Below are 26,282 nucleotides of genomic sequence, written 5' to 3' on the forward strand. Positions count from 1 at the left end.
TGTCAGGAAAGGGGGTCAGACTCCAGCACAGGCGCCTGTGGTTCTACTGGTGCCTGGTTTGCCAGCTCCTTAGCTCCAGCATGTATAAAATGGATGGTCTTGTGGCCAAAAACCTCTCTAGGTCTTACGAGTAAATCTGAAGGAATAATAATGATTTTTCCAATTTCCTAGTTAGAATGAATTTAAAAATTTGGAGACCAAATAAAATGTTTTAAACCTGTTTAAAGCCATTGATTTTTTTTCCTGACAATTGTTCCCCACTCTCATGGGAGAGTAAATTCAGTGACGTGTGGGTACGGTTGCAATGGGGTGGTATTAACAGGCAGTGACAAGAGAGTCCTACCTGATTAAAAAAGTATCCAGCTCACTGATGAATTACAGTAGATGCTAAAGAAAAACCTGGGTTTGTTTTGCCCTTCATAATCTTTCTGGTAGAGCTCTTTTCTAAACAATGTTCTATATAAAATAGTTTAACTCATGCTAAAGATTGCCTCAATGTGTTTTTTAAGACATGGACAAATAAAACGTTCCTCAACAATGGCAAGTGCATCTAACACTTCAGTGTTCTCAAGTATCACAATACAGAGGAAAATCAAAAATAGAAGAAAATCAGTGTCAGGTGAAGGTGGTAACAACAGAAATTTTTTTTTAAATCCAAGTGCTTTTGGTCTCTTGGTAATGCAATCAATATATTCTCTAAAAGCTTTAAGGCAGTAAGAGTTTCTTTAAATAGTGGAGTGGCTTTGAAATTCCCTTTCATACCTGGGCAGAGCAACATTAAATCAAGAGGAAGCATCATCAAACTTACTTTGACTGATGAAAGAAAAAGGGTGGAATTTTTTTTCTCCAAGATACCCTGCTAGCTGCAAATCATTTGTGACAAAAATCAGATTTTGCATCCCTATTATCTTCCTAGGGAGATCTTTGCAGTTCTAACCAGTGCTTTCCCCTTCTTCCTAATGGTCACCAAAATCTTTGCTGGTTTGCACTCAGTCATGTATACTGGAGACTTTGCTTATTTTCCAGGGCAGACTTCAGATGATGCATAAAACTTAGGTCATGAACACTGGTGGTAATTAAAGATCCATGGTATGTATGTTCTAGGTTGTTAACTCGGGTATCTGGGCAAAATTCCAGCTCGGGTAATTATGTGCTGTCTCGCTGACTTCTGTCATCAGCTTCCGCTGGGTAAGGTACTGTGTTCGAGCCTTGTCCCACATGAGTGTGTGATGTTATTGTGTGTTGGTTGATGAGAACCTCAGCATAGGCTGGCAATCTGCTCTCACAGCTCAGCCAGCCAGCCGTGTCCTGGGCTGCATCACAAGCGGGTGCAGGGCGGGTCAAGGGAGGTGATTCTGCCCCTGCACTCTGCTCTCCCGAGAGCCCACCCGGAGTGCCGTGTCCAGCTCTGGGGTCCCCAACATGAGAAGGACATCAGGTTGTTGGAGTGGGTCTACAGGACGGCCACGAGAAGGCTGTTCTGTGGAGGCAGGCTGAGAGGATCAGGGTTGTTCGGCCTGGAGAAGAGAAGGCTCTGGAGAGAACTCACAGCACCTTCCAGTACCTAAAGGGAGCCTGCAGGAGAGCTGGAGAGAGACTTTTTATGGGGGCATGTAGTGATAAAAAAAGGGGAAATGGCTTTAAACTGAGAGAGGGCAGGTTTAGATTAGACATTAGGAGGAAATTCTTTACGGTGAGGATGGTGAGACAGTCTCCTTGGTTTCCCAGACAAATTATGGATACCCTCCCTGGAAGTGTTCAGGGCCAGGTTGGATGTGGCTTGGAGCAGTCGGGTGTAGTGGAAGGTGTCCCTGCCCATGGCAAGGGGGTTGGAACTAGATGATCTTGAAAGTCCCTTCCAACCCAAATTATTCTAAGGTTCCATGATTCTGTTAGTTTCTCAGTCTCCTGGGCATGTGCTTCTAGGATTTACCCTTTGAAAAAGTCACTAATGATTTTATATGCCTATCTTGTTGCCTCATAAAAACGTCCAGTTCTGAAAAAGCACATCCTCAACACTTACTGAAAGTCAAGTCCTCTCAGTATTTCTTGTAAAATTAAGCATGTGAAATCATGTGGAAAAATTAAGCTTTCAGCAGAAATTCAGCAATTTCTGCGCAGGTTTGGTTCACTCCTTTTTTTTTTTTTTTTTTTTTTTTTTTTTTTTTTTTTTTTTTTTTTTTTCCCATAAAATACCTCCTCCTTTCCCCCCAGTAATACTGAATTTGCCTGAGAATATGTGTGAGAATATTTTATTGAAGAAGAATCAGGGAGAACTGCAGTTCACGGAGTCTTTATCATAAAAGAGTCGATTAGTAGAAGAGAATTTTCGTCACTATTATCTTAATGTATTCATATATTTATAAATATTGACATTCTGTTCCACTGTGTTGCCTGAGTGTTAGCTGAAAGCTTTTGCATATCTAAATCATTAATACTGTAACAGATTATAGTTTGAAGGAAATGATGCCACTTTTTATTCCATCAGATGCTTTGTGAGAACTGTATTTTGTCATGTATTTGCTCTGCTGGCAATTACTGCTTAGCAGCAAATTCCTGAAGACATCGGAGGCGTAGTCCTAACAGCATCTTAAGCTGCTCAGAACAGAGGACTAAATATAGCTGTGGTCATTTTTTATTTTTAAAATTGAGTTTTATCATAAGAGTACATTTCAGTGATGCATCCCAAGGGATGAAGTTAATACAGCAGAGATTTTATGTTTGATAACATCACCCGCGGCAAACCGTGTTGTCACCGAAAAACATGTTGCCCTTGTGGAAATAACCTCCTCAGGCATAATTTTGGTGGTTTCTTGAATAACAGGAGAGGAACTCTAGGATAAAAATTTCCAAAAAACAGAGACTAGATTTTAGTGGGACTTGATCCACATATTGTGCCTCTGAGAAAAGGATACCTAGAAGAGACAGCCTCACCATCTGTAAGTGTGATGCTGGGACTGCTGACTGCGTGCACAGACTTTGCTTTCTGGTGTTGAAAAGAGTCACAGCAGTTAATGTCATGGATTTTCAGATACCAAAGAAGCAGATTTTATCCCTTTTTCAGCATTTTTCCCTGTTAAAGAGAAGGAAAACAAACGGAGAGGATACAGTATGTCATTAGATCTGATCAGGAAGACTGTGCTAGATGGGGCTAGCAGCAATTCAGGGACATTCTTGATCCATTGCAGTTATAAAGCACATAAAAATTTTGTGAGATATTAGTAAAAACTTTTTCATCATGAAACCATTGGTGGTTAAGCATTAGAACAGGTGTCCACACATGTTGTGGGATCCTCACCCTTTGACTTGGTATAACCCTCAATAGCCTGCTCTAACTTGGGAGCTGACCCTGCTTTTAGCAGGGCATTGGACCTGATGGCCTCCAGAGATCCCTTCCATTAGATTTTGTGATTCTAAATATGCGTCTGGATATTTGGAGATGAATTTATCACTTGTTATTCCACTAACTTCACTAAATTCTATCTAAAAGATCTGTCCATGTGCCATTACAGCAGGCGGGGATGTTAATTTTGACTTCAGTTGTAATTAATACATGTTCCAAGTCTCCATAGTCCTGTTCTAGTGCCCACTAAATCAGACCTCTTATGACTCTTACTCATTTCTCTAATTTCTCTAATCCATTTATATATGGGACATCTATAATAGTGTGTGGGAGGCAGTTCCACAGTATTACTGTATGAGAAAACCACCATTTTGTAGCCTAAAAGTTTAGCTACTTCTTTATTTGCATTCCTTCCCATTGCCTTCCCTCTGTGGCTTGATACAAGTTTGGCAGGCCATTTATATGAAGCAGAAACAGTAAGAAAAACATCTTGAATAAAAGAGCTTAGTACATAACACTGGATTGGGAACTGTCAACCATGACAGAAGATGAAAGTGCTGAAATTTAAATAAGCATCCTGGGCAGTGTATTTCTACCTCATCCTCAATGCTAATGTGCCTCGGCTGTGATAGTAAGACATTGTGCATGCAGAAGTTACAGCCTCTTCTCAGAGCGGGGCTGGTGTGCAAGGGATTATTTCTCAAAACTTGCTGACTAGCAGCAAGTCCTGGGCTGGTTTAAGAGCATCCTTTTACCCACTGAGGAGCAGCCCAGCAGATCATCGCTCCTGAGAGGAGCCAGATTTGAGCTTGTGACCCGGAGGTGAAAAGCTTTGTATCCCATTAGCTGCTCTCTGGGGGATGTTCAGTCTTTCCAGTCTTAACTGTTTAAAGTTTGCTGGATTTTCTCTGGTGACTGTGTTTGGCAGCAGTGAACTGTTGATAAGAAATGAGATCAGACCCCTTTCCCCAAGGTTTCCTCCTTCACCCTTTCCACTTGTAGCTCCACAGTTTGGTAGTGAAGAGATCAGTTATTAACCAACACTCTACAGTAGTTGAGCAGGAAAGTGTCCCAACATCTCTTTAGGAGAGTCTTTAGCTCGGAATCGTGCAAGTCACTTCTTGAAATGGCTGTAAATATTCATGACTGGAGCAAGCAGAAGAATTGTAGGTAACAGCTTTGTAATCAAATCAAGCTGGGTGTCGGAGCCTTCTCTAACTTGCTTGCAAGGCAGTTTGCTGGTGGGAACGGGGGAACGTGGTATTTGCAGCCACTTCCCAGACTGCTCTTCAGAGCACCTAGCCAATGACCATGACCAGACCTCCCTGGGAGATGGGAATGTCTGGCATCTCTGTGTCTGTGCAAGAGAAAATTTGTTTCAATAAAAATGTTGGCTGTAATAAGCAAATACTGACTTTCCCGTAAGCCTAATTCTTTTTTCATGAACGGTGTATAGTATAGGAAATTACTTTTATTTCAGGCATTTCTGCCTTGAATGGTGTGTGAGAATGGGTGATTCTACTTGAAAGAACATAAGATAAAAAATGAACAGTGATATTGATACTTCTTTAACAAATCAACCGAATTAATTCTGTTCAGATGCTTCTCAGTATGTCCATATTGAGCAGCCTGATAGAAGGAAACCAAGGAAGACATCTCTTGCTATGTATGGAGAATCGATTTGAGCAGATAGCCTGGAATGTGGGAATCTGCCACTACAGCCGTGATGCAACCAGTGGTGCTGGATGGCATTCCTTGTGCAGCCTGACAGGATGCCTCAGTGCAGTGTAGCTCTGCCAGCTGTCTCTCTTCCATGGAGTGTAGCACAGTCCATTTAGATTCAATTTTGTTTTTATTCTTTGATGAGTGTTTAATAACCATTTCCAAATCTCTGCACAGTTGGAAAGTGACATTGTCAAGAACAGGTGCAGTCAGCTGAAATTATGTGGTAATGCTTGTTGTAACAGCACTGGGAGGAAGTAAAGCGGAAAAGTTTTATTTCCTTCAGGGCAGAGTTAGCTAAATGGAATTGAGTTATCCTGGGATAAAATAATTACCCTCTTGGTTTTGGCTCGCTTTCTGTTGTGAGAAAAATGGGATGGCATTTTTGGCTAGAAGTAAAAAGTCATATATTCTCATCCCAGCCTTGATATCAGCTGGCTGGATGACATTTGAAAAATCACATGAACAAAATGTGGAGTTCACTTCTACAACCAGGTGCTTATATGAGCCACCTAGTTTCTGAATGTAAACTCATAACTTGCTTTTCATTCTGAACACCCAGCCATTCCCAGCACTTGCGATTTGGGTAATTACTGTATATTCATACAAACACTCAGCTTTATTTCTGCTGTAGGAACTCTCTGAGTGGCCAGGAAGATTAGTGGAACCTAGAGGCATGCAGCACCTTCTGAAATAATTATTTTATTTCCTAGTTTCTTCCAGGTTAAATTGGAGGCAATAATTCATATGTCATTACATTGTTTTGAGGCTTTTAATCAGCTAGAGTTGGGTACTGTGAGATCCTGAGTATCATTGGCTCTGATGGATATTAATAGCTGAGTATGCAGAGCACCTGGTGCAAGAAGGAATCTTAATATTTGCAATTGCTTTGAGGTCTTTGCTTTGAGATGCTTTTCAAGTGCTCAGGCTTATTAAACTCTATCCTAGTGCTAGGAACCCACTGCTCTGTCAGTGGGGATGAGCTGTTTGTGGCAATGTTCTTTTATTCACTATATGTTTTACTGCTTTTTCTCTGATATTTTTCCACTGGCTGCTTCATATAAATGTTTTGGTGAACTCTGAGTGCTCAAAAGCCTCCCCTGCAACTCTCCACTCTCCTTTTCTCTGTTTCCTTTTTCTGATACTCCACTTTTTTGCTTTGCTTCTTCTGTGCGGCAAAACAGCAGGCACAGCAATCCCTGTCCTCCAGAGCAAAAGGATTACAGGGGTTACACGTTGTAAAAGTGTACATGGAATGAATAATGCCCATTAGAAAACCTGTTTGTTGACTAAGGGAAAGTAGCTGGGGAGGAAGGAAAGAGAAGAAAAAGATTTACTTCAAATTATTATTCCCTGTTAAATCTTTGTTCGCGTGAACAGCTGATGTCTGTGGAAATTCTCTAAACTCCTCGCCTTTACCAGGAATCCCCTCTTCCTCGCTTTAACTCCCTGTTTGCCAATGGATTCGTTACCTCAGTAGATGGCAGTCTCCTTCCTCCGAGGCGGCGCAGGGGCCGTGAGACGGAGCTGGAGGGCGGTGCTGCGGGTGCCCTCTCTGGGAGGAGACAGAAAGCCCCTGGTGCGGTCAGGATTGCTGCGCAGATTGCACGAAAGTAGGGGTCTTCCACCCCGATGGGCTGTAGCTCTCGTTAATTACATCTCATCTTTCCAAGTTAACAGTTGCTGTTTTTATTATACCATAAAGTTTGGAAGCAACAGGGACGTGAGATCCAAGCCCTGTCTCATTAACAGTAGCTTTGCGTGGCTGTTGAGCCTTGGAGCTGCTACTCATGCACTTAGTGGAATTGGAAGGGATGTCAATCCCAACATGTTGTCTTTAGCAGGGTGTTTGTCCTAAAATATGAGAATAGGCCCAAGCAGGTAAGTTATGTGGGTAAAACCCTAAGGACAAGTGACATAGGAGGAGGTGTGCTGCCCTCGAGGGCAGCTTCTCACACAGAGACAAATGTGCCCATGAAAGAGAAACTCTTTTATTTCATTCACATTGTGACAGCTGCAGCAAAAACCTGCACTGTTTCTAATATAACACAAAAAATAATTTACTTTGTATTTTGTTACTAACAATTAAATATTAAAATTTTATTAAAATATTTTATGAAGAAATGAAATTTAGCATCCATTTCATGTTAAATTATTGAAAACTTTCAGTCCTAAATGAATGAATTACATTTAAAAAGTCACTTGTGAGACTTATAAAGAATCCAAATTGTATTTTGAAGTTGAGTTTTTTTGGCTTCTGAGAGAGGTTTTGCATGGTTTGACTTTACTCCAAGAGAAACTGGTGTGATTCTGCATGTTAGCTGGAGGAGGCAAATCAAATTCCAGACCCTGACACCATCATATGATGGGAGAAACTCAGTTCTGGAGTTCCCAGTTGAGGGTCAAATCATAGGATAGATTTGAAGATAAAAACTTTGGGTTTTTTTTAGTTGGTTTTTGTTTTAATTTTACTCTCACCAGTGAGCAGTGTCCAGAGCATCAATGTGTCTGTGAGACAGTAAACCCATTACTAACTGGGCAGCTGCCTGTTACACCAGCTGGAGTTTGTTTTGACCTTTGCAGCCTTCAGTCCCATCCACCATGCACTGCAGTAGTCAGGCTTGGAGGGCACATATGTATATATATACATATATATATATATTTATGCATATCCTTGTCTCTTCTTCACCGTTAGTACGGAGGAACATACATGTGTGAAAGGATTAATTACAGAGTTCACTCTAAACTGTCCTAGCTTATTACAATTTTTTCCCTTTGAGCTTAAAAAATAATTTAGAAAAAATAGTTATTAATACCTCTAACTTTAGAGCCGCTGAATACATTTTGGTTAAATATTTTACACCCTGAATTTTCACATCCTGTGGGCTGTCATAGTATTACTACAACACCTGCTTCGAATCCTTCTCTCTCCTACCTGTCAGTGCATCATTTCATGCTCCACTAAGTGGTGCGAATAGCAAAACCATCTGTTCATTACTCATGTAGCCATTGTGTGAAATATGAATGGAACATCTCATGTCTGAAAGAGTCATTGTCAACTGAGTCCAGCTGGTTTGGCTGTATTCTGCCCAGAATCCAGAGTCCAATTGCTTCCTTCAGTTGTGCTTAGTCTCAGCTCACTCCAGTTGCTCCATTCAGTTGTGTTTAGTCTCAGCTCAGTACTGTTCTAGCAAATGTCTAATCTGTCATTCAAAATCCTCTGTTTATTCAGTTTCTCCCCCTTGAAGTGTAATTTTTAGGTACACTATAGGGTTGAGATCCTTGCTAGGACATTAACTGTGGCACGAGGTCATTCTTTGATTTTTATCTCTGTAGGCACAGCAGATAAATGAATAATTTATGTGTGTATACTTACAAGTGAGGGAAAGGGATACATTTGTTATGTATTAGAGGAAGTTAATGAATGTTTTGAAGAACCTGTTTTCCCCCCCACACTATCTTTACTGAAATAACTTCCATCAAAAGTTTTCTCCACCACGTGCAGAGTTCCATCTCCGTCAGAGCTGTTTGTACTGTTCTTTGGTTTGGCAGAAGGAATTGTTCCTTGGGAAGCCATCATTGTCAGCACCACACAGATCAGATGGCAATGGTTTCTAAAATAGCAGGTTAATATCCCTGTCTGACAGGATTAAATGCCTAACAGTGATTCTTGCTTTTACAGCTATCAGGGTAAGTGATGCCATATGCAGTGATAAAGATGTGACATTGTTCAGCTTGTCTTTTGGAGAATGATTAAATGACATGCTTAAATCCTTTGTGGCCTCACAGGTTTGATGGTACTGAGTGATACAGTGGAGCAGAACAGCTAAACCGTTATGAACAGTGGCTAAGTACCTAAAATTTAGTTTGTGCTTAAGAGTTGCAGGTCGAAGGAACAGCACACACTATTTTCATTTGTAACTTAGCAAACTGATACATTGTAAAATCTGTCTGTGGTGCAAGCTTTCCCACGCTCCTCCTGGAGGCGCTCCTCCCTCTGGGGTTGAAAAGACTGGATGGCAACGCATTCGGTAAAACCGGAACCTGCATCATCCCTTTAGACTTTAGGGCAAGATTCTTGTTTTGAATTTAAATATCTGAATAGAGTTGTCTACATGTGAATGAAGCAGAAGGCAAAGATTTTGTTACTAAGTCGGTAAAGATCTCGTAAGAGTCTAGAGCTTTTCAGCTTCTCAAGCAACAGTCTAGGGCTGTTCAGCACTGTGTGCTGGTTGCTGACATCAGATTGAAAAACAGTGTTTGGAGTGGTAGTCTGGTCTGCGTTCTTATTTTTTTGTTGCTAGCATAGAATTAAATATTTGTCTTGTATGATATGAATTATTCACACTAAGATATTGCAGAAGACAGTATTGGGAGAGAGAGAGAGAGATCTCAAGTGCTAAAAGGGTCGTTTATCTGCAAAGTCAGGATTAGCTGTACCAGTGCATTCGGAGAAAGCCTTGGAAGGGTGGACCATGTCTAGCAGGGGCTTGGGAGCCTCATCCACCTCTGACATGCTGATAGTCTCATTGATCTGGATTCTGTTACAGGTGTTTAAGAAGCTTATCTTTATGCTTACGTTTTTCTCCAGTATGGAGGTAGGAAAAAATACTTTAACTTTGGTGTCTTTTGGCTGTTAATCTGTAGTTCCTTAGTGTTTTTCCTTTGGGGTATCATGTATTGCTTTACATATGGAAATGACATCATTAACCAAAAATATTAGGAATTTGAGAATTCTTTGACTAAATTTTAATATAATATTATGTGTTTCTTTTAAAATAAGACGTTGTAGCTGTCTGGCATACCCCTACTCCATCAAAGCAAAACCTGTGATTCTTCAGTCTCTCTGTTGTGTAGTTTTAAGAGATCTCCTACCAGTAAATTAACCCTTACATAATCAAGCAACCAACAATTTACAGTGGGATAAAACACAACCTGCAGGTTTGCATTATGTGCATTGGCCAGGTTCATAGGACGTGAGCAGTTTTGGGTCAGCCCTAATGCTGAAAAATGACTCAAAAGTTCAGAAATCTGGAAAGCTGCCGGTGTTTGCTTTGCTTAATAAAGCAAACTGTAAGTCAAACATTTAATCACAGCATTCTGGTAACAGGGGGCCTGTTTCAATACAGCTCTTTTATTGGCCTCTTTGTACTTCAGAAATAATAATGGTGATCCTGGCGGATGAGGTGTTTTCAATGCAAGCCTCATGTGGAACTTTTATTTTCAGACACAGACCTGGTATAACAACATGAATCACCGATGTGAGAGCTGTTCTGATCTATGGTGGTTTTTCCAGTAGGGAAATAGCCTGCTGGGTTTATTAATGTTTGTCTAATTTACATCATGAGGGCCATTTTTTAAATGGCCCTGTCTGTTTGCTTTATTGCCGGTGCATGTGTTGGCAGGAGGGACCCGCAGTGTGAGGCTGCTCATTTCTGAGTGGGGCAGGAAGCTGAGCATTGTGTCCTCCTGGATGCTCCCTGACTAGAGAAAATCTCCAAGGCTTCAAGCTCTGAAGGCCTGCACACCACTGCAGGTGTCCGTGTTTCTGGGTGGTTTTTCTAGTTCCTCAGCAGAGCTTTGTGGCAGTGGGAGAAGAGCAGGGCAGGGGAGGCAGGAGAATGGGGCTTGTGTGCTCAGCTGGGACACAACACAACACAACACCTGTTTCAGTTTCAAGATTTTAAAGGGGAGTCTGTGTCATTCCTCTTCTTACAGGTGCTGCACACATCAATTATAAAAGGGGGATTTTTGCAGCTCCCTGTGTGCCAGTGGTCACAGCACCAAGCCTGACAGAGTTCAAGAAGCATTTTGGTGAATCTCCCTCTCCTCTGAGGGGTGGGTTACAGGAGGCAGTATCACATCTGTTACCGACACTGCTGCAGTGACATGGGTGAGACTCTTTAGCTGAAAAGACTGATCTGCAGGTCAGACTGAAATTCTGTTGGTGTTTTTTTCCCCTCCTCATTCATCTCAAAGGGGAATAAATGAAAGGAAAAGGTAATAGTACAGTTGAAATCTAGCAGACCAAGTTGGGATCTTTGTCTTCCAGTGAAAATCTGGAATCTCTCTTTGGTTTGCTAGTTACTCTGGATTACTATGACGAGGTAAGAGTTTGATCAAGCTGCTATAATTTTTGTCAACTGTTTTTAATTGGTTTATCTATCTACACACTCATAGGCAATATGTTTGTCTGTGCTTGACTAACATTGTACTTCATTGTTTTAGTGTGTCCAGAACTAATTCAGTTTGCAGTTTCTGTGACTAAATCCTTTTTACCTAGGTGGGAAAACGTCAAGGAATCCTCCAGTCTGAGCTGTAATGCCTGTTGAGTTTGTCAGCGAGAAGCAGTGAGGTACCCTGTCCCACGGTGCAGGCAGGTAAAGCAGAGGCTGAGAGTTGGAAAAACCCTGATCATTTCCCTCAAGTTTCTGAGTTATATTTAACTCTCTCACTAGTACAGCTTTATACAAATTCCTTGAAGGAATGTGTTTGAGTGACTGATTCTCTTTGTGTAAACACATTGCAGAATTTAAGGTTTTGAGGTTATTTGGATTTTGGATAAAAAGGTTCTCCAAAGGAGCTGTTTAATCTGGTACACTGGCTGTACTTAGTTCCGTATCAGACTCTAAGGAAGAAGTTACAGGCAACATATTTTCTTCTTTTTCCTGGGTAGGAAATTTTTTTCTTCACTTTGTGTGGACAGCTGCTCAGCTGCAGGTAAAAAAAATGTTGTAGTTTATGGGACTGCCAGCTGGAGCCAATTAAAATCTAATGGACCAGAGTTGGCACTAAAATATCTTATTCTGCCCTAGCAACGTAAAGGTTTTATTCTGCTGCTTATACGTGATTTAAAAGTTTTACAGTGTTGTTAAGAAACAAATTTACTTACCATTTTGCAAACCAAACCATGTTTGAATTCAGAGTCTGGCACAGAAATATTTGCATTTGGGTCCTTTAATAAGGTGGTTGTTCTACCAAGCATGAAGTTGGGATGGAAGGACTGTCCCTACCTGACATTCTCTCTTCAATATATGAGATGGAAGCAGAGAGTTGAAAGGCTTGCTTCAGTCACACCAAGGATCTGCTACATACCTGGAAAAAAAGTGTGGCTCTTAATATAATCTGTCCTTTGGTGCTGACTGCCTCAAGCAAAAGAAGCGTAGGGCAAGATGAGCAGCTTGAGCTACAATATTGGAGAGTGAAAATCATTATTATTGAGAGTAACGTGGGCAAAGGGAGACGTGGCTGAGGTGTGCTAGAGGGACACAATAGGGAGTAAGAGCTCAGCAGAAAGAACTGAGTTTTGGAAAAAGAATTCAGTTCATTTGAACTGGAAGGAGCTGTTGTTTGTTCTTGAGAGGTATGATTCAGACTAAGTTCTTTGTGCAAACCTAAAGGCTTAAGAATATTTTTTGCCTTTCCAAAATAAAATATTTTCAAAGGTTGATTTGAAACTTTTTCACTTCGTTTTGAAAGGAGGGGGGATTTTTTTTTTTCCAAAACATACAAAGTTCCCCAACACTGTGAAACACGGTTCATATAGGCAGTCTTTTTATCTAGGAAACCTTTCCATCTCTTTAGTTTGCGGTAGTTTAAGTGCATTTCATTTCATGTTTTCAGTGATAAAATTTCATGCAAGGTTTGTGTGATAAGCAGGAACTCGATTGCTTGTGATTGTTTCTCCACCTTCTCAAAGATGGCTCAGGGCACAAAAGATATCCTGATAAGAAGTGCATAAGTAATCCTGTAGATGCATGAAAAAGGAAGAGATGATTCTGAAGGCCTAAGCCTGGAGCATGCCATGCCAGCCCTTGGTGTCCACAAACCAAGGGGCTGCGCATTTGGAAGACTGAGAAATGTGAATAGTGGGCATTTGAAAGTGTCCCATTTCTTTGTTTTGCTATTCATGGGGCAGATCTAAGCTGCTTTCAAGTGTTTTCCTATTTATTCAAAGATTCATGTATTCAAAGACTGGTCAACATGGTTGCAGTTCCCATCCTGAACAGACCATTTTTAACCCAGAAATGGGTTATTCCACATCTGTGTGCTTATCAGGTTGCTCTAGAGGACAAGAAGAAAATCAGATTGGGAGGACTATAAAAGAGCATGAGAAATAATTGAGTTTAAAGATACTTGTATGGAACAGATTATACAATGCCTGAAAAACTTGCCTTTGGATGAAGTGCTTCAAAATGTCCGAGGAGGATCACAAAATTTAGGGTGCATGTAGTGTAATGGTAACCACAGAGAGTTGCTGTTTGTCTTGCTTTGACTTGTCACGGTGTTTCACTGGTCCCTGGATGACCAGTCTGCTTATGGATGAAGTACTTTCTGTTCCTGTTGGGATATAGGCATTTATTTGCTGTCTTGAGGGAATGCTACCCTTGGATGGGTTTGTGTTGAGGGGCATTTGCTGTTAGACACTCTGAGGTGAAGATGTGGAGCTCAGAGAGAACTGTCCTCAGAGGAATGCAACTGGGGCCAGGCCTATTTCAGTCTTAATTTTCTTTTTTTTTACATAGTTTTCCTTTTCCTTTGGGAAATCATTAATGTCTATTTTGGTGAAAATAAGTTAAGGAAAATACAAATAATTTCTCAGAGCTTTACATGGTAAAAACTAGGTAGGTCATCTCTTCATGATATATTCAGCTCCCCTCCATACGGAAACCAAGGTTTCCAACAGAAGCAGGGATCACACAGCTACAGGGTGGTCCTCAGGCACAGGGCTCAGAGATACTCCCATGAAACTATTGGAAATACTCCATAGGTGGTGATATGGTCCCTGTATCAAAGCCAGAGCACTTCCCTCTCTGAACCTGTCAATGTGTCACTTAAAATAGACGTTAAATTTATATTTGAAGAGACACACAACTTCATAATATTAATAACAGCTTCATAATGTTAAAGAGAAATATATAACCTAATTGGGGAATTAATGTAGACTTTTTTGGCTGCTCTTCAGGCAGGAGATTTATTAGAAGCACTGTAGTACTCTAATTCTTAACCCTTCTCCTCCCTCTCAGTTTACAGTACATTTCTCCAGTTGCCTCTCTCTCTTAGGAGCACTCTTGAAATGGAATATTTTTATGTTCCAGTTTCTAGAGAAGTTTGTGGAGGAGAAGGAGAAAGAAACCAATCCAAACCAGATAATGGTGATTCATAGTAAGAACGATCGAGGTTGTAAAACACCCTGGTAGGGTTTCTGACAAGTTGGCATGTCTCCTTCCACATCAATAAATTTGTCACTGGTGAAACTGTTTATTCCTTCACAGTTGTGTGATTTGTGCCCGACCTTTTGTATTGCATATGTGGACCTATAGCTCATCCTCAAACAGTAGAAGATGAACTCTGACAAATAGATGTCCGTGACTCTCCTGCAATTTATGCAGGATTCGTGTTTTAAAAGGGTAGTGTGCATGATTTAAGTAGGATTTGAGTATATGGCCATGGTTTGTCCTTTGCTGTCAGCAAAGCCATCCTAAGTTCATTTCTTTAAAGAAGCTCCAGGCCAAATGTCAGGAAAAATTAAATCAAGCAGTGATGTAGTCCCATAGGGAAAATGTATTTCAATTGTGAGGTATTCATGGGTATAATATGTCATCCCATAGTCTGTGACTGTTGGGTGCACTTACAGGCAACGTGGCCTGGTAATTGCTACTTGTTAAGAAATTTGGCTATGATTAAAAAAGACCTACCAGGGAGAAAGACAGTTTTGTTAATTTTATTTATGAGACTTTCATCAAAATTGGAATGATGTGTGTACATAGCGGAAAATCCTCCATGGTACAGCATCTTTTATTAAAGAACACTGTTTTTGTCTTCCAGCAAGGAGATACCGTAATCTTTTAGAGCTTTGGTTTCTGCAGCCTGAGAAACAAGTTAGACACAAGCTCCTTGTTTTGCTCAGCCACCAACATTTTGCTTTGCAACTTGCCCTTCCTAAGGGGCGAATTTTCCGTCATCCCAACAGATGCAGGATGAAGCTAGGCTTGTCAGATCAGTCTGGATCCAAGCATGGAAAGAATTGACTCTACCCTCTGTAGTTTTGTGTTTGTAGAGAGTTTCTTCTTTCTCCTGGCATATTCTAAATAAAACAAACCAGACCGTTACGGTTCAGATTATTCTTTAGAGTGGACACGTGACCCAGGAGCAAGGTGGAGGAGGTCACAGTTGGAGGCCTGGCAAGCTGAGATGGAGCCACAAACTGCCTCTCCATGAGACGCTTCCCTGCCCATTCTGTTGGATTAGTTTATTCTCTCAGCTTTTCTGGGGACATGAAGGCTTGCAGTGGTTTTATTTATCATCTTTAATTACAGATAGGTCAACTTTGTGGTATCAGTAGCCATGAGCACTGACATGTAAGGTTCAAACCTCAATGCCATTCTTAGCCCTGTTATTTGATTATTGTGAAGCCTTGCATGTGGAACACACGTTATTATTTGGGAAGAGGATCTTTTCAGATGCAAATGGACATTTAAATCAGAAGAAGCTGATGCTCATTTGATAGCAACATCCTTCCAGAATGGAAAGTTGTATCACCTATTGGATCCTTATGGAACAATAGACCTGCTCCCTCAGCTGGACAAAATCATTGTATTGCTTTGGGCTTCAGCAACTCTCTGACATTAATGATCTGAGTGTTGTTCCTGTATCTGAGGAAGGGGATAATGAAGCCACATTTCATGGATTTAAGAAATAGAAGGGCCCAGATTCTGCTTCAGCTTGTGTCACCCTAAGGTGAGAAGAGGGAAATTTAAGTAATTTTAAGCAGAGCACCCGTGTTATTCTACAGTAACACTTTTCCTAGCCAGCACCCCAAAACCAACGACAGAAAAAGAATGAATCATAAGAATTTCTGAATAGTGTCATTGTGCTCTAACACAATGCACGAGATGTGCTGGGTAAGGAAATAGGTTGCACAGAGTTTTGAATAGGAAAAAACCCTCATGTAGTTAACCCTTTAGAGTCTGCTGTAGGCAGGAAAATGAAGGATGGTTTGTCATCAGACAGGTTCACATCTGGCCCTTTTGTGTCTGGCATGCCAGTCATTTTGGGGGACATTTTATTATTCATGGCCTATTTGCAAAATAGGTCTTTTCACTTCAGCTTTATCACTTTTTGTGCGTGTGTGTGTATTTGTTGAATTTAAACATCCATCTAAAGGAAGACACAGTTTTTGTTATATTCTTTAGTATTTATTCTTCTTCTGTGTCTTAGAAGAATGATGAATTACTCGAGTTTTGTTAGAACTTGAGTACTTCAGGATACAGTTAACCAATGCCTCTTCACTGGAAAGGAACTTGGTTCACAGATCAAAGTGTATCTTTCCCATAATAGTGAGCAAAAGATTTTAATCAAGCTGCCCATACGACCATAAAGAGACAATCTCTTTTCCTGGGGAGTAAAGGCTGATTGTGAATTCATTGAATCTTTCCAAAGTGCATTTCATTACAGTGGTTTTTCTTTGCTGTATTGCTGGAATTCATTGTATTGCTTGGATTTAGTACTTTTTCCCAGGTCATTCCAGTGTCCGACCTCAATGACGCTATGCCACCCACAGACATCTGTTTTACATTTCTAATAAAGATGCTACATAAGCCAGAAGCTACTAAGAGCATAAAAGCATGTTTATGGATTAATTTCTTAAATAAGTCCTTTATATATTTCTTATGTAAAGGCTTTTCTAAACATTGGTGCTGTCTGTTTAGACCAATATCTAACGTTCACTGCTCTTGGGTAGAGTAAGCATTCATTCCCATTCTTTCTTCCCCAAGTTCTCCTTTACTTTGTTTCTTAACAGTTTTCCTCTTTTTGATATTGCTGCTTGCAGTATTTTTCTCCTTTGGTTTGTCTCCTTCCCAATTATTTCCCCCTTCCTTCACTGGAACCAATATTACTCCGTTTTTTTTCCTAGATAGTTGTTTTCCTTAACATTTCCTTGTTCCCTCATTTTATTTTTTTTAATGTTCTCTCTGTTTTTGTTTATTGAGAGGTTTTTGCCTCCATCCTAATTATAATTTACAAAAGTAATTCAAATATATTTCCCTGTTCTATCTTCATAATATTTGACGTGAGATTATGCTTATAGTAGCTGTTACCTCTTGTATTCCCTTCCTGCTCTGCTCTGCACTGATGTGGCCTCACCTTGAATATTGTGGCACTTTTGGTCACCACAATAAAATAAAGATATAAAGCTGTTAGAGAGGGTCCAAAGAAGGGTAGTAAAGATGGTGAATAGCCTTGAGAGGAAGCCGTGTGAGGAGCAGCTGAGGGCATTTGGTCTGTTCAGTGTGGAGAAGAGGAGACTGAGGGGAGACCTCATGGCAGTTACAACTTCCTCGTGAGGGGAAGAGGAGGGGCAGGCACTGATCTCTTCTCTCTGGTGACCAGTGACAGGACCTGAGGGAATGGCCTGAAGTTGTGTCAGGGGAGGTTTAGTTTGGATATTAGAAAAAAGGTTCTTCACCCAGAGGGTGGTTGGGCACTGGGACAGGCTCCCCAGGGAAGTGGTCACAGCACCAAACCTGACAGAGTTCAAGAAGTGTTTGGACAATACTCTCAGGCACATGGTGAGACTCTTGGGGATGTTTCTGTGCAGGGTTGGACTTAATGACCCTTGTGGGTCCCTTCCAACTCACCATATTCTGTGATCTGTGGTACAGTTGATCAGCAACACTTGCAGGTATTTCGTTCCCTTTTAGAGTCTCATTCATTACCTTCTGACCCCGGCTGAGGCTCTTGAGAGAGGGGAGCTCTCACTGAATTTATTAGGAAAGGGTTGTTATGAAGCAAAGAAAGAGCATTGTGTAATTGGTAAATGAAGCAATCTTCACAGAAGAAGATTGAAGACAGTATGGTTTTTGGGAGTTGTGATTCTTAACTTGACAAAGCAATTTATGTAGATGTTATCAAATGATGTTCTAGTGAAGAGAGCGTAGTCCAGAGCTGCCCTATGCTGCAGGCTGTGGGAGCTGAACCAGCTCCCCCCAGATCAGGGGGACGGAGCTGTCCAGGCCTGCAGCTTTCTATTTCTTTGCATTTAGCCTTTGAAAAATGTGGGTAAAGTTTTCAGACTCATTTATGTAGTTTGGTGCATAATGATAGATGTGCTTTTTACAGAAGCCATTTGTAGTGTAATGGTTATGTTACAGTTTTATTTCTAAAGACTTGAGGGATTCTGTTCAGGCTATATGACTCACAACTTTGAAGTCACTGAGCAAAGGGTCAAGCCCTTCTTCACTCAATAGATGCTTTCAGCTCCAAGTGCTACTACTACATTCAGGGCTAAAACTCTTGTTATTGAAACAGCTGTAGCTTCAAAATGTCGTGAAGCTGCACGAACGCTTCATTTCCTGCAGTGAATCATTTTGCTTATGAAAGTATAAGAGCTAGGGACATTTAGGAACACAAAAAAGAGAAAGAAATAAACCTTCTGTGCTCTGAAATGGATTTTTTTCCCCCATTGGATAACTTTATCCTATCACAGCAGTAAAATGCAATGATATGGAATAATTATGTGCTCCTAAGCTTTTCCAATTGATCTACTGTTGTGAAAATATATTCAGTAAATTCACCTGAGTGACTTTGGACAGCAAAACACAAGGACATTATGAATAAAAGAAACACTAATTTGGCTGATACAATGGAGTGTTGTGACCACAGGAACATCATTGTCAACCTCTATTCTAGATTAGAGTAGGTTTGTTGTCAGAAAAATCGGTGTGTGGTTCAGAAGGTGACCTCAATGATTACTTATGGGCTTTCATATTTATTCTCTCCCTCTACTTTCTGGTCTTAAAGTTTAATTTTGGATTGGAAAACCAAGCCCTCTCCTTCCTGTTACTGATAGCAGGAAGGTGATTTCTTTTTTTATTCTGAGAGAAACCAAATCACAGTTTTTCTGGCTGAGCAAACAGGAAAAATAAAGCCTAGTATTCTTCTCTTGATTGGCTTCCTGATACTGTTCATATTTAAAATATAATTTAGTTTTAAAAATACTCAGATTTAAGGGAGGAGATACTTGGAAAAAAGAATGTGCCATTATTAGTGATTTGCAGTATCAGTAACTGCATTTTGAAGCAGCGCTGTCTTCCCCGGGCTGTATTAGCACTGTGAAAAATGAAAACAGAAAAATGCAATGTCACAGATAAAAAGTATACTCATTAGTATTCCCCTGTTTTCCTGCAAGTATTCATCTTCTGCATTTGTCAGCCATACTTTAAAATACGAGGTAAAAATTGTTTAAATGTTTGTCAAAGGGGGACATAGGAGTTAGGAAATGCTGTAATGAGAAGTTATTTCAATACACGAGATAATATATGTGCTTTGTAATACACACAGTTTGATATTATTAGGACATTACTGCAGAATTAACAGATTTCAAAAGACACTATGTAACAGCCCATGAATATGATATATTGCAAATAAGGTCATCTTGTTGTACAGCTAGAAGTAATAAATTTATAGTGCTCAGGATTGTTTTTCTGTATGCATTTATCCTTCAGTGGCATTTGAATGTTTTTCTTTGTGTCTTAAAACAACAGAACAACTTGCTGTCAAAGCTCAGAAACAATGAAAATAGAACGACAATTAAGATAACAGGGGAGGCAAAGTGCATTTCAGAGGGTGGGTAGCAGAGGAGAATGTGCCTTCAAAAACATATGTTTATATATTTTAATTTTAAGAGTATAATTTTAATGAGACAGTAACCTGCCAAAATACAGAGCTGCTTTAACAAAGAGGGGAGCAAACCTTTTGTGCTTTCAGTTTTTGTACTATTATAAGTTTGAAAATTTCAACAGAAAGTTTTAAATTTTATGGATTTATAATTAAGTTTTTGAATTTTAAATGAAATTTCTATCAAGCTGCCTCCTAGATGAGAGGATTTGGGAAAAGAAGAAAAGAACCCCCAACTATGGAGAAAAAGAAAAAGGAGACCTAGGAGTCTTGTCAAAGTAATTAAACAAAATCTTTCCATCTCTCTGCAAAAATGTTGGTGTTTTCCCCCCTATTTTTAATTATGGAGAAGTCAGTTTCTGTCTATAAACACATACGTCAGAAAAAAAATACTTGTTCTATTTTTTAAATTACAGTAGAAGTGAGAGCATCTAGCCTGTTTCTGAATGGCGTGACAACGATAATTACCCTCACAGGGAATAATGTTTGAGAGTAGAGGGATCTTGAGGTGTCAAAGACATGGCGAGATCAAGTGGCTGGAAACAAGCTAGAAAAAATCAAGCAGAAGGTAAAAACACAGGTTTTTAACTCAAGTGTGTGTGGGTGTTATCCCGAGAAACTTCTTATCGGGGGTGCTGCTCTATCTCCATCAGTTGATGTTTGCAATTGGTAGGAAGGCTTTCTAAAGAAAGATCTGAGAGATTTTTGCTATTTATTCATTCCATTCTATCGGGGGCGGAGTCAGATGAGATATCACAGCAGTCCTTCTGGTCTTAAGAGTCAGAATCTATAAAACATATTTTTGGGCAGCTTTGTGAGTCTCTCCTCTCTGGCTGTGAGATTCATCCTTCATGCTGAGCTGGAGGAACCAGAGGTGTTGCAGAGAAAGGGTTACCTGACCATTTTGAGGGGGTGGTTCAGAGGACCTGTGTAATCCAGGGCTGACGTGTCGTCTGTGAACCACTTGACAGCTGTGTGTGTTGGCTTGTAGATGCATCCATCTGGGACACCCTCATCACTTCCCTGCATGTGCCTCTCTCTGCTTTATTCTAATTCCCAGCTCGTCCCCAACCAGCTGGTAAACATGCAGCGGTGGCTTGATGGCCCCTCTGTGATGTGCAGACTGTATTGCTCGAGCTGCTGCAATCCTTTCCTTGAAGAAACTTTCATTTGGGAAAATGAGTTTTTGAGCCAAACAATCTGCTGTCTTCCTTAGCTTGTACCAAGGATCCTGATTGCAAAGCCAGGGAGAAGAAGAGGACCTCCTTTTCCGAGCTGAGGTCAGTGGTGGAGGAGGTACATTTTTCACCTGGTTTTAGTCTTGCATGGAGTTAGATGTGGCACTTCTGTTCCTGCAGAAATGTACCATGCTAGTCACATCGTGTAACTTCAGACAAAGGATAGGTGGAAGAGTCAGACTTAGCTGCCATAATTAGTTACTGAGTTGTTAACAGCATGAAAATAAAGATACTGAGCAGAGGGTGAACATCACCTGAGGAAAAGAGGCTGTTGCATGTAAACGGGAAGGTTTTACTTTAATCATATGAAGATGATTGAAGAGTTAAAAAAGTTATTTAAGGATGTGCAGGGCTAATATTCGTAGTAGATGACGAAGTGGAGAGATAAGAGAATTTTGCTCATTTTTTCTTGGTTCTCAATCTCTTTGAATGCAATGACAAGAACCAGGGTAGCGTTACAGATTTGTAGACTAGGACATGTAGTTCCCATTCATTAAATGACACAGCTTTATGGTTGTCTACAGGATGAAGAAAAGTAATTTCAGGTTAACAACGTAAAGCAGGGAGATTGAGACAACAATATTTGTCCAAGACAAGAGCCTGTGTTAAACCGGTGGCTCCGGCTCCTGGTTTGCCCAAAGCTGTGCCTGGGTGATGGAGCAGCCAGGGTAATGTGCTGTCTGCCAGGGTCCAAGTCCTCCCAAGGGCAGGGGAAGGGCTATTGGGTAGAGATGGGACTGTGACTTTGTACCTGCTCAAGACTTGCTCTTGGGAAGAGACAGGAGAGCGTTTAGTGAATTTTTGAGGTGCCAGTGGATGAGTGGAAGGTCCCATCAGGTTAAATTGCATGCGCCTGAGGAATTCATTAGTTGACTCTTGGTAGATTAGAGGGTTTGTGTAGCATCGGTACTGGGCCATTAGTAGTTAAATTGTTTTCTCAGAGTCTCAGAAAGAAATGGAATCAGAGCCAGCATCTGAAGCCAGATCCTGTGGATGGACAATGAGGCTCAGCTCTCTTTTTATGGGGTACAGGGCAGCTGGGTAGAAACATTCGTAATATATGTATTCGGAATATCTGCACAAATTAATTGTAACATTGATCCTTCAGCAGTTGCATTTGAGAGTTCTGTGGACTAGAGGATTCAGACTTTAGTAGATTTTATGTTTTCTAAATTGATATTGTAATCATGTTTTCACTATTTAAAATTTCCCCCCTGTAATACCAACATTTGATACACTTTTCTGCATCTGTCTCTGTCCAGATTCGAATGGTTTGTGAGGTAAATTTAATCTCTCTGTTGCACTGTTAGATTCAACAGCTTGTCAGCATTTCCATCCTGAGCTGTATTATGGAGGTCTTTGTAACTCATCTGTGTGCTAGTGAAATGTGGACTTAAATGACCAAGATGTGAGTGGTTTTCCCCTCCTGTTGCTTATGGGTAATTAACATAAATTCATATGGAATGCATTTTTAAGTTTGAGGAAGACCTAATGTTTAGACAGGGAATTGCTTAGGAGGTTGTTTTTTTGCTGCTTACGCTTAGATAAAGCCTGCCTCATTAGTGCAGTTTGCAGTTATTGGTAATTAGTCCATGCAAAACAAAGCAAGGAGATTGCCTAATTTGTTTCTAAATCTCACCTTTTTTTTTTTTTAAATTGGTGTTATTCCAGCTTCTGGTATAGAATGACTGTAGATTTACACTTAATGAGTACCATGACATGCTGAATAATGCTCTCCAAGTCAAACGTGTTGCTTGCCTGGTAAAACCTGAACTCTGATCTTCAGTTGCACTGAGTAGTGTCTCAGGCTGAACACGGGTATAGCTCATTACCCGTGTGTACTTTGGGCACCTCTGTTTTACTCCAGGCATTTACTGCCATAAGCACTCTGTGCCCAGAGGGTGCAGATTTACACAGCTGTGTGCCCTCTTAGGTGGAATTCATTTAACTATTTGCTGCACTGCCACATAGTGAGGCAAAAGTGTTGACCCAGGGCTTGTGACACAGTGCGATGTCTGAACTTTGGCTGGCACCTACCTCAAGATACCCTCACTTGGAGTAATTGTCAGCTTTTGCTGTGACCGACTTTATTTGTTCCATCTCACTAGTCTTTAGACTTTTTTGTATGCACAGTGTGTACCTTAAGGACATTAAATCAACTTTTGAAGTGACAACTTAGCAACCCTGCCTTATGTGTCCCATGTGTGCCCAAAGAACGAGGAATGTGGCTACTCTGTTGTGAGATTAGTCCAGCAGGAATGAGCAGGACAGAGGTAAAGGGTGTGAAGACAAGCAAATATGATGATTGAAAATATTTTGCAATAAATTGCTTCCTGCACTAAGTATCTCAGGGAGAGACCTGTGGTGTGCTGAGACGGGCAGAGCCTGAGCACATGGATGCAGATTGCACAGCGTCTTTTGCTGTGCCTGATATCCAAGAGGCAATGCAGGACCAGCAGAAATTAAAAGTCTGAATGAACCCTTTTATATGCTTCTGTTCACAATGTAGAAGGTAGAGACCTAAAGGGAAGTCTACTTCTTTGTACCAGAGGGATTTCAAAAGGTAGTAGCAGTGATAAGGAATAAGCCCCAAACATTTGTAGTGCTAAAGCAGGAGCCAGCCTGTAGCACTTGTGCTGTTCTGCTGCAGCCAGGGTCTCTGTTTCACCCCTCTGGAGGGTCCTGCAGGCTCGGGAGCCCAATGGTCAGCAGTCACATTCTGAACCTGCATTTCTTTTCTTCTTTGTTCTTCCTGATGTTTGCTGACAAAATACATCTCCCATATTCATTGTGGGATGAAATGTTGACTCATCTGAAATCATCGGGGCCAGCATTTGACTCCAGATCTTTCCAATGCTTATGCCTTCCTCTGCTCTGGAAAGGAATAGAGATGGTTACAAGCCTCTGTACGAGAGATGAAGATGAACTCTCCCTTTCCACTCCAATTCCATGGGATGCTTATTCAGGAATAGTCCTGATCTTGTCAGAAATATTTACTGTATATGCTTTCGATCTCACTCAAGCATAAATAATACCTTTTTTCTCAGTTGTTGGAGTCAGTTGAGTGCACATCATGTAATCCAATAGTCAGAGAAGTAGGAAAACTCTCCAAAGTGCTTCTGGCTTTTCAAGAATTTTAAGCTTTGAAAATTAACTTAGCTTTTGGCAGATGTCTAGTATGAAGGGTCTGCATAGAAAATAACAATTGTTATGTATCTACTGTCATTGTTTCTATGTTTGTTCAGTGTTAGTTTGGCAGTAAATAATGTACTGTTTGTTTTTTTGTTGTTTCTTGGGCTTTGCTTGTTTATTTTTTACATTATGGTACGGAGAACAGTTGCAAAAACACACTTGATTGTTTTAAATTTTAGAGGAGAGGCAATTTAGGATAATTGTCAAAATATGAAATTAGAAACGTGTACAGGCTGGGACCACGATCCAAATCCTCCTCTTGCTTACGGTGGTCCAGCCATTGCCTTGTGTGGCTTGTCAGCACATGCACATCTACTGGATCCATGACATTGCGCTCCTGTACAAGATGGAGAAGAGAAAGGGGTGCTGCCTCTGGTGGTGGTCTTCCAGATTTTTGCTTACCACAGTCCCTGTATCCAGATCACTGAATTTACATGCGGAATACAAGGTGCTGTTTAGTAGCTTTGTGCTTTACTTGGTCTCTTTGATAAGGGAGGAAATATCAGTGGCTGAATTCAGACAACCAAACCTCAGAAGAGGCCTTCAGTGCCTTCAATTAAAAGCAGCAGTTTTGTAGTGCAGGCCTGCCTTATGCTGTATAGTTTTTTCAGTCAAATGGATGGCATCTTTGCATGATATTTAACAGGTAAAAGCTGTGTAAAAGAAGATGCCTCCTTAAAGCATGAAGCAGAGAAGCAGAAAACTATGTTGGAGATGGTGTTCGGCTTCAGTCTCTCCCTACAAACTGAGAAATGTTATACCATGACCTCCTAGTGAGAGCAGTTATCATTAAAATAGTTAAATTCAATATGGCTCAAATAAAGATGGAGATTTTATGCAATAGTCACAGGGGGTCTCGGCTGCTACTGCTGCTGCTGTAAGTATTTATGACTAAATAGCTTTATATTTTAGGTGACAAGAAATCCAACTAGTCTGACCAAAAAAGCTTCTAGAAATACAAAAACTATGCATATGACATATTAAAAGTGACCAGTATTTAAGTAACTCAGATACAGCCTGTGTGCGTGGAACAGACTGATGCCAAAAGCCCCAAAGCTGCACAAGCCTTATCTTAGTTTCTTACTTAGCATTGTTTTCCCTGTTTGTCTTGAAGGCTGACATATTTTTATTAATATCTTTGTAGTATCAAAATATTATAGATAACAAGTTCTAACTCAATTTGTGGAACTGGACTGAATGTACTTCTTGGTTTTGCCATTTTGGGTTAAGCCTAAACTGCAATTAGGTCAAAAGTGAATGAAAGGGTATTAACTGACCCTTAATATTAATCCTGCATATGGATATTACTGGGGAGTCCAGTGACAGCAGTGGCTTCTAGGACTTGGGGTGGAATAGGAAATCGAAACCAAGAGATTCCATAGTTTGGTTTAGCCTGAAGCAGAAAGGAGAAATATTTCTGAGGTCTGCTGGATTGCTGCAGGAGGGTGGAAGTGGGCTCAGGGCAGCATCGGAGGTGCCAGATGTCATTGTCAAAATCCTTCCGGCACACTCAGGAGAGGTTTGAAAGAGCTCAGAGACCAACCCAGAGGTGAACTCGGTAAAGGACTTGCCAGTTGGGCAATGAGGGGAAGCTGTTGCTTTCTTTGTATGCACTTCTAATTTGTCCTATGTCATTTGTTGGTGTCACTATGAGGTTACATTTATTTTGCATTTGATAGGATGGAACAACTCTTTTCAGCTTTATTCAGCTTTTCCCAGGCATCTCATTTCTAAATGAGTGCGTTCTGTCTGTGACAAATGCCAGGAGTTGGCAGCCTAAAGGCAGAGGTAGCAGGAGGTGGGGGAGTTCAGTAAAGAGAAGATAAGAATTTGACTTCAGTGTGGAGAGAAAGACCAATAATACCTTGATCATTGCATTTTTGTAACTGATTGGGCACAGCTCATTGGTGACATGAGCCTGCTAAATCCATGTGGTCACTTCACATGGATGATCAATATATGAATGCAAGACATAGGGTGGCATTTTTCTTGAATACTCAGCTGCTTCTTGCCAAGTACAATATATAGGTGGCTTTTAGGGATTGATGGATGAACATAATTTTTGTGTTCTCATGTGTGGGAGCTTAAGCTACAGCAATAAAACCCGA

This window comes from Empidonax traillii, unplaced genomic scaffold, assembly GCF_003031625.1.
Source record: "Empidonax traillii isolate 1590-97213 ecotype Southwest subspecies unplaced genomic scaffold, ASM303162v1 scaffold687:size894609, whole genome shotgun sequence".
NCBI lineage: Eukaryota > Metazoa > Chordata > Aves > Passeriformes > Tyrannidae > Empidonax > Empidonax traillii.